The sequence below is a fragment of the Tiliqua scincoides genome, chromosome 6 (assembly GCF_035046505.1).
Source record: "Tiliqua scincoides isolate rTilSci1 chromosome 6, rTilSci1.hap2, whole genome shotgun sequence".
Taxonomy (NCBI): domain Eukaryota; kingdom Metazoa; phylum Chordata; class Lepidosauria; order Squamata; family Scincidae; genus Tiliqua; species Tiliqua scincoides.
In genome coordinates, this window is record NC_089826.1 from 15032095 (window position 1) to 15042518 (window position 10424).

Here is a 10424-nt window from a genome sequence, read left to right on the forward strand (position 1 = left end):
TGCAAAGTAATACTGACACAGAAATTTTAGGCTTTGAACATCTTCTTTGAAAATGCAGGAGACCAACAGGGCACAATCCAAAGGGGCACTTTTAACACCGATTTTGAGGTTCCTTTCTGTGATACCTCCCAATACTGGTGTGACTTCAGTTTCTAGTAGGGCACAGGAAGGAGCCACAGTGTGGATTCTTCTCACATCGTCAGGGCTCTCCAAACCCCAGCCCATGGGCCAGATTCAGGGTTTAGAAAAAAACCTCCCACCGTTAGTCGCGCTTACCGTTAGTCGCGCTGTGGTGCCACTTATTTTTCACCTCAATTGCTACACAGGGATGCTCTGGGCTGTTGTGTCTACTCAAACATCCTGCTGCACAGCCCACTGGAACACTGGAAATAGATGTGACTGCCCTGCCCAGAGCATTCCTGTGTAGTAATCAAGGTGAAAAATAAGCACCACTGTGGCAGAATGGTAACCATAGGTCAGAACAGGGAGGAATTTTCTAGGACACAGAGGTCTTCAGTTTGGAGATTGTGTTGCCAGGATGGAACAATGTTTGGTACAGTTTGGAGACCAAACTATGTCTATGTCATCTCATGTTACTGAAGTGACACTTGGGAAACAAAAACTGCAGATCTGATACTGCAAAGAGTAAAATAAAAATGGGGACTATAGCTATGGTGTGTATCATGCCTACTTTACATAAAAGTTGCTGTTGTGTAGCTAGTTCGTACCAAAGTTTGCAGCATATTCTCCAGAATTAATTACAAGAATACAAAGTTTCTTGTTTTGGTACCATATATAACCACTGCTGCTATACAGGTTGTATTTTTTTTTTTAACATTTTGAAAACTATCGTTTCTGAGAGCTATATTTGTCTGGCATATTGACAGATACACAGACTTGAGTTGTCCAAATGTAAAAACATGTTTCCTAAGCAGGAGAGAAATATACATTTTGAAGCTACTATTTTCAGGGTTATTTGCTAGAATATGTTGCCCATGGATGTGATGATGGAAGTAACAAGGCTAGCCTTCAACATTCTAGGCTGAAAATTAGCAGCTGACCCTTGCCAAATGGGGTCGTACTCATCCCTGCTACCTATTTTCAGTTTCACACTAGTTAACTAGAGATAATTAATGGAATGTGTTGCCACAGGACATGTTAGAGGCCACTAATTTAGATAACTGTAATCATTTCCTGAATGAAGGAGTGAATATTGTCATAACTAACATGTTTGGTGTAGTGATTGGAGCAGTGTTTCTCAAACTGTGGGTCAGGACCCACTAGGTGAGTCGCATGCCAATTTCAGGTGGGTCCCCATTCATTTCAATATTCTATTTTTAACATATCAGACTTGAATGCTACCATGGTATGAGACTGCATTTGGGGAAATGTCACAGACCTGTACTTTTAACAAGCTACTATGTATATTATTTTAACAATGATAGTAAATAGGACTTAGTAAGTAAGTAAGGTAAGTGTGGGTAGGATTGCAGCCTAGGCTTGTTAAAAAAATTTCTTGCTTGATGTCACTTCTGGTCATGACATAACTTCCGGTGGGTCCTGACAAACTCTCATTCTAAAAAGTGGTTCCTGGTGCTAAATGTGTGAGAACCACTGGCTTAGAGTGATAGGCTTGCCTAGGCTATAGGAGTTTCCATTTCAAGTCTCTTCTTAGCTATAAAGCTGTGTTGCCAGTCATTCCACTCCCTCAACCTAATTGACCTTATGATTGTCAAGGAGGCTAAAAATCATAGATCTGAAATTTTTGGAGGAAAGAGAAGTTACAAATTCAATACATTCATAATGATTTAAAGAAATGCCTAAAGCAGCACAAAGCTACATAATGTTTTTCTGCAAACTACTGAAAGATATGAAGGTTGTTTTTACTTCCTTGTGTAGTGCAAATCTGTAAGCCTCATTGGAAAGAAAAGTGCCTTTTCTCCAGTCATAGCTTTGTAGCTGTTTTATTTTATTAATAGTTCTGGTACTGTTTTGCTGAAAGTGCACACCTGGGCAGCCCAATCCTATTAGGCTGCCCCACTGGTGGAATGAACATTCTGCCAGCACTAACTATCTTATGGCAGCCTTCCCATGTGTGCTGGACCCACTGAGACAGGTAAGTTGGCAGGGGAGGCAGGATGTGATGAGGGCAGAACAGGGGCGGGAGGCAGGCCCGTAGCCAGGATTCTAGAGGTGAGGGAGAAACACTTTTTTTCAGGGGGGGGGGGCAATTATGTCAGGTATCTATACTACTATCATCATTTTGAAGGATAAGTATGGAGAAACATCAAAGACCCATAACTAACCCAAATTTCATTAGGAGGAAATATTTTGGGTTGTGTTTTTTTTTGAAAGATGCATTCATTATCTGTAAAGCAATCTAACAATGATCTGCATAGAATAAATGCATCTCTGTATGCAATGTGAAATCTATTTGTCTACATAGAAATAACATGCAACTTGTCCTTTCATTTTGGACACCAGTGCAATACACAGACGTGCAACACTGCAAAAGTAAAACATATCACTATGATACAGGTAGTATTTACTTGTATTGAAAGCCTTTCATTTGCTGATGACAAAAATAAATTTACTTTACCTAAAAGCAAGAGGAAAGATATTGAAGTAAAATATAGCAATGCCATGCAACATTAGTTTTTTTACATTATTCATTACTTTAAAAAGCAAGGTACAGAAGATTTGAAACTCAGTGGTCACCCAACATATACACAGGAGGGCCACACCATATATCAGGCATGGAGTTTAGGGCCTAGATCTATATTATTCCAATTTACACTAACTTTGAATTCCCATACCCACAAAAAAAAACAACTCTGAGATCTCTAGGAAAGATTCAAAATCTTAGAGGCCAGACCCTTGCTTTCCTCTCCCCCCCCCCCCAAGAGAAAGTCCTTACTAAACCCAAGCAGCAGAAATGGTCCATCCAAAATCTCAGATGCCAGAGCTATGCTTTTCTCTTTCCCCCCCCCCCAAGGCCCTACCAGACCCAAACTGCAAAAATAGCCCATCCAAAATCTCCTGCCTGCTCACCCCCAAATGAAGCCAGAGTCACTCAGCAGCAGCCTCCAGGGTCCTGCAAAGTGCCTGCACAGCCACTCAGCTCCCAGGAAGGTGATTGAAGGCGCTGAGCACGTTCCCTCCAGGCTTTTTCATGCCTGCCTCTCTGGTGTCCTATGACTATCAGCAGGTCCCTATGATTGGCCCCTAAGGTGAGTTACTAAGCATCAGCAGCCTGAGCTGATTGGAGGAGGCTGCCTGCAGGGAGGGGCTGAGCTTTCAAGGAACAGGAGCTAAATTGGAAGACATTCAACCACATTTACATGACAAGTTGGAAAAAATGCCAGGGGGGCCAAACTGCTGGCTGGGGGGGGCACAATCCCCCTGGTCCCCCTAGCTCTGGCCCTGGCAGGAGGGCAGAACAGGGCCTATGAGAGTAATTTTAGCAGGGGGTATAAAGTTTCTTCTGGGCTCCTTCCCAAAGAGGAAGGGGACAATGGGGGCAGGCAGAAGGGGGGCTGTAAAATAGGGCAGGGGAGGGTGCTAACAGACACAATAGTCTTTGGAGACAGTGCTGTCACTAGGATTTGCATCACCTGGTACAGGAGGCCTGCGCATCACCCCATGCAGTAGGCAGGACAACGCCCCAGGTGGTGGGCATGGTGATATACCATCGCCCCGCCCCCACTGGTTTTCTGACTGTATCTTTTGATAAAACAAAGATATTTCAATGTGGTTTGTTTCATTGCATTCTGCATGAAATTACGCATTGATTGATATATAACATGATGGGATTATTTCTCCAAACTCTGATTTTAGTGACTTTGAAAACTTGTAGAGTCACACACACACACCCCTGTGTCAACTTACTAACAACTTATTGCAGCAGTTCTCAAACTTTTAGCACTGGGACCCACTTTTTAGAATGATAATCTGTCCAGGACCCATTGGAAGTGATGTCATGGCCAGAAGTGACATCAATCAAATTAAAATAAATATTTATAAATAATTAAATTAAAATAAAAGAAATAATTAAATAAGGGGGAACCAGTCCTGTTCCACCAAGTGAATCTACTCTGAAGTAAGTCCTATTGTGGTCAATGGGGCTTACTCTCAGGAAAGTGTGGGTAGGATTGCAACCTGTGAGCCCAATCCTATGCATGTCTACTCTGAAGTAAGTCCCATAGTGGTCAATGAGGCTTTCTCTGTAGTCTGCCTGCAATCACCCCCCCCCCCAAAAGAATCAGTGAGATTTCCAGCCCTCCCCAGTTTAAAGTTCTTCTATTTCAGGCATATCCAGATAAAGACCCTCCTGGCTTTGGAAGAGCAAAATAGAAAACTTTCCCCTTACCAGCTGAAGCCTCTTTTTTGTCCTTCTTAATGGGGGGGAGGCTGCTTTCTGGAGCATTTGTGCTCCAGTTCCATCGGATCGTGACCCTTCTGGTAGTCTCACATTTCCCTTTGCCTGGGCTGACCAGCAGCCTAGGCACGTCTGCCTACTCACAAGTAAATGCGACTACATAACTGAGTTTGCTTTCCATAGAGCTCAATAGACTGCAGTTGGGAGGAAGGGAAGGAGCAGCTTCTCAGGTGTTTTGGGGGCTACATTCATTGGATGAGGACCATTCTGACTTCCTTGGAGTCCTCTCTGCCTGCCCTTTCCAACGGACTGAGGCAAGTTTGCCTGCACACAAGTAAACATGGCCCAGTAAATGTGGCTTCATTTTGGGCTCAGACTCACAGCTGGGAGGGAAGAACCTACTCGGGTGTTTTTGGGGGGCTGCATTCATTGGATTGGGACCATTCTGGTGTCCTTGGATTCCTCTCAGCCTGCCCTTGCCAACAGACTATGGCAAGTATGCCTACTCATGAATAAATGCTCAATACGGCTCACTTTCACTTTCTATAGGGCTCTATTCATTTTTTCTTACACTCAGCGTGTGGTTGGTCTGTGGAACTCCTTGCCACAGTATGTGGTGATGGCATCTGGCCTGGACGCCTTTAAAAGGGGATTGGACAAGTTTCTGGAGGAAAAATCCATTATGGGTTACAAGCCATGATGTGTATGTGCAACCTCCTAATTTTAGAAATGGGCTATGTCAGAATGCCAGATGCAAGGGAGGGCACCAGGATGAGGTCTCTTGTTATCTGGTGTGCTTCCTGGGGCATTTGGTGGGCCGCTGTGAGATACAGGAAGCTGGACTAGATGGTCCTATGGCCTGATCAAATGGGGCTGTTCTTATGTTCTTAAACTACAATTCCCAGGAGGCCTTGTAGGTCTTCTTGTTGTCTGGTGTGCTCCCTGGGGCATTTGGTGGGCCGCTGTGAGATACAGGAAGCTGGACTAGATGGGCCTATGGCCTGATCAAATGGGGCTGTTCTTATGTTCTTTCCAGTTTTTTGGTCATAACTTTTGAAGGAAATGAGCTATTTCAATTCTGTTTTAGGCATTCCGTTCCGCTGGACATTCCCTATCCAACGTGTATAGCACGACAAGGTAGCTCCTAATGCCACAAAGTTAGCACATCCTCCCTCCAAGGCACGTCACCCCCCTAGCAACGTCAGTGTTTGGAGCTCACGTCTACTAGGCTTCTTGATGCAGAGTCCAGGTCTACCCGACCATGCAGCATTAGCAGCTAGATAACATAATATGGAAAACCAAACACACTCCAAAGTCTCTCTAAAATTTTTGAAATATAGAAAATGGATTGCAGATTATTAGCATTATCTTATTTAGAGTCACACTAGAATGGATCAAAATGAACTTCTGCAGCAGCTGTAAACCCACAGCTGGGTCCTGAGCTTCTGTACACTCCTCCATGGTTATGGGATCCACAAGCCAAAGAGCTACTGTAGCAGGCCAGTTTCCTCCCAGATTTGACATTCTGTAAAAGAGGGTCATGAATGTTTCCATAGGCCTGGTGTGTATGGCTTGCAGCAGCAGTTTACACTGCATGCACATGGTTGTGCCCCAGCATTATGCACTGGCAGTTCAGGTAAGATAGGAAAATGTCAGGTCCCAGAAACTTTCTAGGCCCCCTCCTTTGGCTAATGGGCCTGCTTTCTGACTGGGCTCAGGTACAAATTACCCTTTTCTAGGCCCTTGGGCAGAGCAAGGTAGTGATGGGGGAGGATGGAATAGAGAAGCAATGGGGCAGGGGATGGACAGAATAGGTCTAGGCAGGTTCAGCAGCAGCTGCATCCTAACCCCTATCTTGACCCAATCCCGTGGCATGGGTCCACACAGACCCGCACCACAAATTTGCTAATGCAGGTCTGCGTACCCTCCTTTGAAGTGGAGGCTTACACAGAGGAGACATCTGCAACTGCCCCCCCCCTCCCTTTGCAGGATGCTGTGGTAGCTGTTTTGGCATCATTGTATCTGTGGGGGGAGGAGAATAGGATCAGGCTATTAGAGCACTTAGTGCACAGCTATCTGGCAAATCCCAAATGATCTGTTTGCCATCAAAATGTTCAGCACAACTGCATTCTCAGTTGTCTTTGTGAAGTTTGCTTAGATTCGGTTCTCCTGAGAAGGCTGTGGTATTGCTACACCAATAGAACATTCTGGTACCTTGAAAGTTGGTCAGCAACCCACTCTGAGGAGAGCTCTGACGTTAGGATTTAAAGGAAAGTTAAAACCATCACAGCAGTCGATCTGACTAATTTGCTCAATAGCACCAATTGCTTTAGGCAGACTTTACTTCCTAACCTCTTTCCAAGTCCTGGTTAGCGAAGCTAAAAGGATGAGACATAAGCTCCCAACTAGACAGTACTTGGGGCTTGGAAAAGCAACATTCTTCATGGTTCTGACTGTGCATTGGACACTCCAGTTTCAGCAGAGTGGGAGGTAAATACCTCCAAGCCTAGTGCATGTCTCACCTTTTTCATGATAACATTTTAGAGCTGTCAGTCTATATTCTGATTTGAAAGCAAATCCTTTTGCTGCAATTCTAGTTTGGGATTTATTTGCCAAAACATCAAAGGAGTCTATAACTATTAGTGCACACACACACATTTAGGACATGGGGAAAAGATAAGACAGAAATCTGATAAAGAGAAAAGATAGTTAATATTTCTCGTCTTCAGTGCATTTTGCTAGAGTGCAAATTCTTGAAAGTAGCTTTCCCCCCCTCTGATGCAGAGGGGAAAATAGGCACTACATGATTTCCTCAAATTTATGTGAAAAGTGGAACAGGTTTGTGTCATATCACCATTGGACCCCAAGTATTCCTTTTCTCTCTGCATTCAAGCAGGTAGCACCAATCTCCCTTTTCAAACTAATGTGGATTCAGTGCAGAAGTGCAGTTGTCTATCTCTTGCCTAAACAAACCCACAAATATAAATATATATTTAACCTCCCATTCCTTTGCATTCAGCTGCAGTCCCTAAAAGCCAACCCATTAAAAAAAGGTTTTGTACAATATTACCCTTTTTGGCTAATATCCAACTTTCCAGCAATGATGCAGCCATGCCAAAGAGGAGTGTGCTGAATCCTGTGGTGGGAGGCAGTCATGGAGACCTCCTGAAAGTAAGGGAACATTTGTTCCCTTACCTTGGAGCTGCATTGTGTCTATATTGGTACTGGAAAATAGATTAGGATTGGGCCCTACAGGTGTTTTTGGTGATATTTTTTCCAAAATTTCTTGATTAAAATAGCAAACTGTGATGTTATGAGTTTTTATTCCAAGGCTGCATTTTAATAAATTATAATTATAAACTATAATTGCTTTAAAAATGTACTAGGTGGGTGATATAGGTGATATAGTATCCGCAGATGAAGCCATAGTGTTATTTCTAACTGGAAAAGTAAACTATTTTAATTTCTGGAAAAAATCTTAAACACCAAACACCAAAATGCGGTGTTTTTTTGTTTTTGTTCGGATATTTTAACACACCAGTGGCGTTTTGTGCTTTTATGTGTCTTTAACAAAAAAAACAACACACTTAAATATTACCAAATAGTATTTGGTTTTGACAACGTTTCTAATTTTTAAACTGTTGTCCCGCCATTGCTCCTGTCCTTTGTACATCACATGCCCAAATCCAGGAAGTGTATGGGGGTTGCACTTCCTGTATTGATTCATATACTCAATATTCTAAATGGAGCCTTGGGCATTTCCATTTGAGATAGTCCTCTCCTGTGACCCCTGAACTTTGCACCATGACATATTACCCAACATACCTTAGTGTTAGAGAGAGGAGGAGGGTTTTTTTCCCCGCTGTGTGCTGCATGTTGCTGCAGCTGCTTTCACCAGTTGACAAAGAAGTAAAGGGAAGGATGGGCAGGGTATGTGGTCAGGGGCTGCTTGAGAGAACTGGTGGAGGAACAGTTCTAGATCAGCATTTCTCAATGATTGTCTCCCACTGTACCACTCTGCATGGTGCAACTAGTGGATGTACCACAAGAAGTAACTGGCAATGATGTCATCACCAGTTACTTCTGGATTGGGAGGCCAGATGCAAAATGACAAACACCAGTAAGAGGCTCAGGGCGGACAGGTGGGCTTTTTTGAGCATGCAAAAAGTACACTGGAGGTCTGACCACTGAGCCAAGCCTCCTACTGTTGCTTGTCACATTGCATTGCTGGTCTCTCTGCCAGGCGGCAGGGGTCTGGGGGTTCCGCAAGTACCACTGGACACCACTTCAATTACCACCAGTGGTACAAGTACTACTGGTTGAGAATCACTGTTCTGGATGGAGTGTCCCTTCTGTTTTCCAGAGAGCCCAACTGTGCCTGTTTTCATGTGCTCAATGGGACAAAGAAATTGCAACAACTAAACAAAATCTGAAATGCAGTTCTGTGTGACCTAATCCTGCACTCAGTTGATAGAAAACTACACTTTTGCACATTTTGTGCTTCTAATGCAGGGAACAGTTTCTTTTGCATGCTGTGTTCCAAAATCTGCATTAGGAATTCAAGGAGGCTATGGGCAAACCATTTTACAATTTCCATCGTCTTATTTGTAAATGCTCAGCATTACCTGAGGTATTCAATCTGTGCGTCCCCCCCTCCCTAGTGAGGCTAGCCTCCAGGGGTGTCGCCAGGCATTTGGGGGGAGAGGCTGCTCTGCTCCGCTCCATGTGCTGCCTGCTGACTTGCTGCTCTTCTGCAGCTGTGAATGAGGTGGGTGGGGCAGCGTGAGGCTGGGAGGACTGTGAAACATGGTGGGAGGAGGTGGGAGAGAAGGCTTTCTGGGCAGGCAGAGGTGCCGCATCTCATCATGGAGCTCTCTCCATGTGCATGCTTGCCCCAAGGACTACATTTCCCATTGTGCCCCTCGCCCTGGGCAACCTGGGATTGGTCAAGGCTGCTTGGGAAGGAAGGAACCAGCCTGCTCCTAGTGGGGGTGTGTGTGTCCAAATGCCCCAGCCTGCATCCCTCTGTCTTGCCTGGGGGGAACAGGGGTGGCATTTGCATGATGTGTGTGTGTGTGAGCAGCCCCCATCTACTCTGGGGATGAGTTGTAATCTTGCTCAGTGTGGCTGCAATCCTTTCCACACTTTCCTGGGAGTAAGCCCCATTGACTCAAATGGGGCTTACTTCTGAGTAGACCACATAGGCTTGGGGTCTGTGTCAGCTTAACCCAGGATCCTCACCTTTCTCCTCCCCCTTCAAAAAAGAAAAAAGCCACTCTTAATGGCTTTGTTTACAAAAATTGATTACAAATAAAAATCCCCTTTCCTTTTTAGCCATCCCTTTTGTATTGGAATCCTGGAAGATCTGGCAAGCAGGTAGAATGTGGTGTCTGCAGTGGCCCCTTTAAGGCCTGGGCTTTCAGTAAAGGGTGTGCTGCACAGCTGCAGCCACTAGAGGCAATGAGGTACCTAAGGATATAAGGAGCACCTGAGGCAGGAAGGGTTGTGGGTTGTAGAAGGAGTGTAGGTTGGAGGGGAGGCTAACTGACTTGTCTTATAGACTTTGCACTGGATACTCTGACTGACTTTGTGACTAACAGACTGCTGGAGACACTGGAGTTTGGTGTGTGGCTGCTGTGCCAAGACCTGCTGAGGACCAAGGGTCTGCTGTAGTGGTGGGAGGCTGCTGGCAGGAGAGAGGACCTCTGCAGGTTGAACAGGCAAGCTACCCTGGAGGTGGGGTCCAGCAGGACTGCAGGGCAGAACCAGGGTCATTTGTTGGGGGAAAGAAGGGGAGCTAATTTGCTTAAAGTGGGCATAATTCTCCAGGCAGAGCTTGGACTGGGAATCTCACAAAACACCTTTTTCCTCCTGCCTCCTTTTGGGGGGGGGGCACTCTGTTGGCTGCTATTGTAAGACAAAAGGCACAATCCTAGCTAGGTCTACTCAGAAGAGTCCTATTGTGTTCAATGGGACTTACTCCCAGGAAAGTGGGGTTAGGATTCTCTAGGTCTCCGTTTGCATCAGTTTGCAATTAGCAGATACA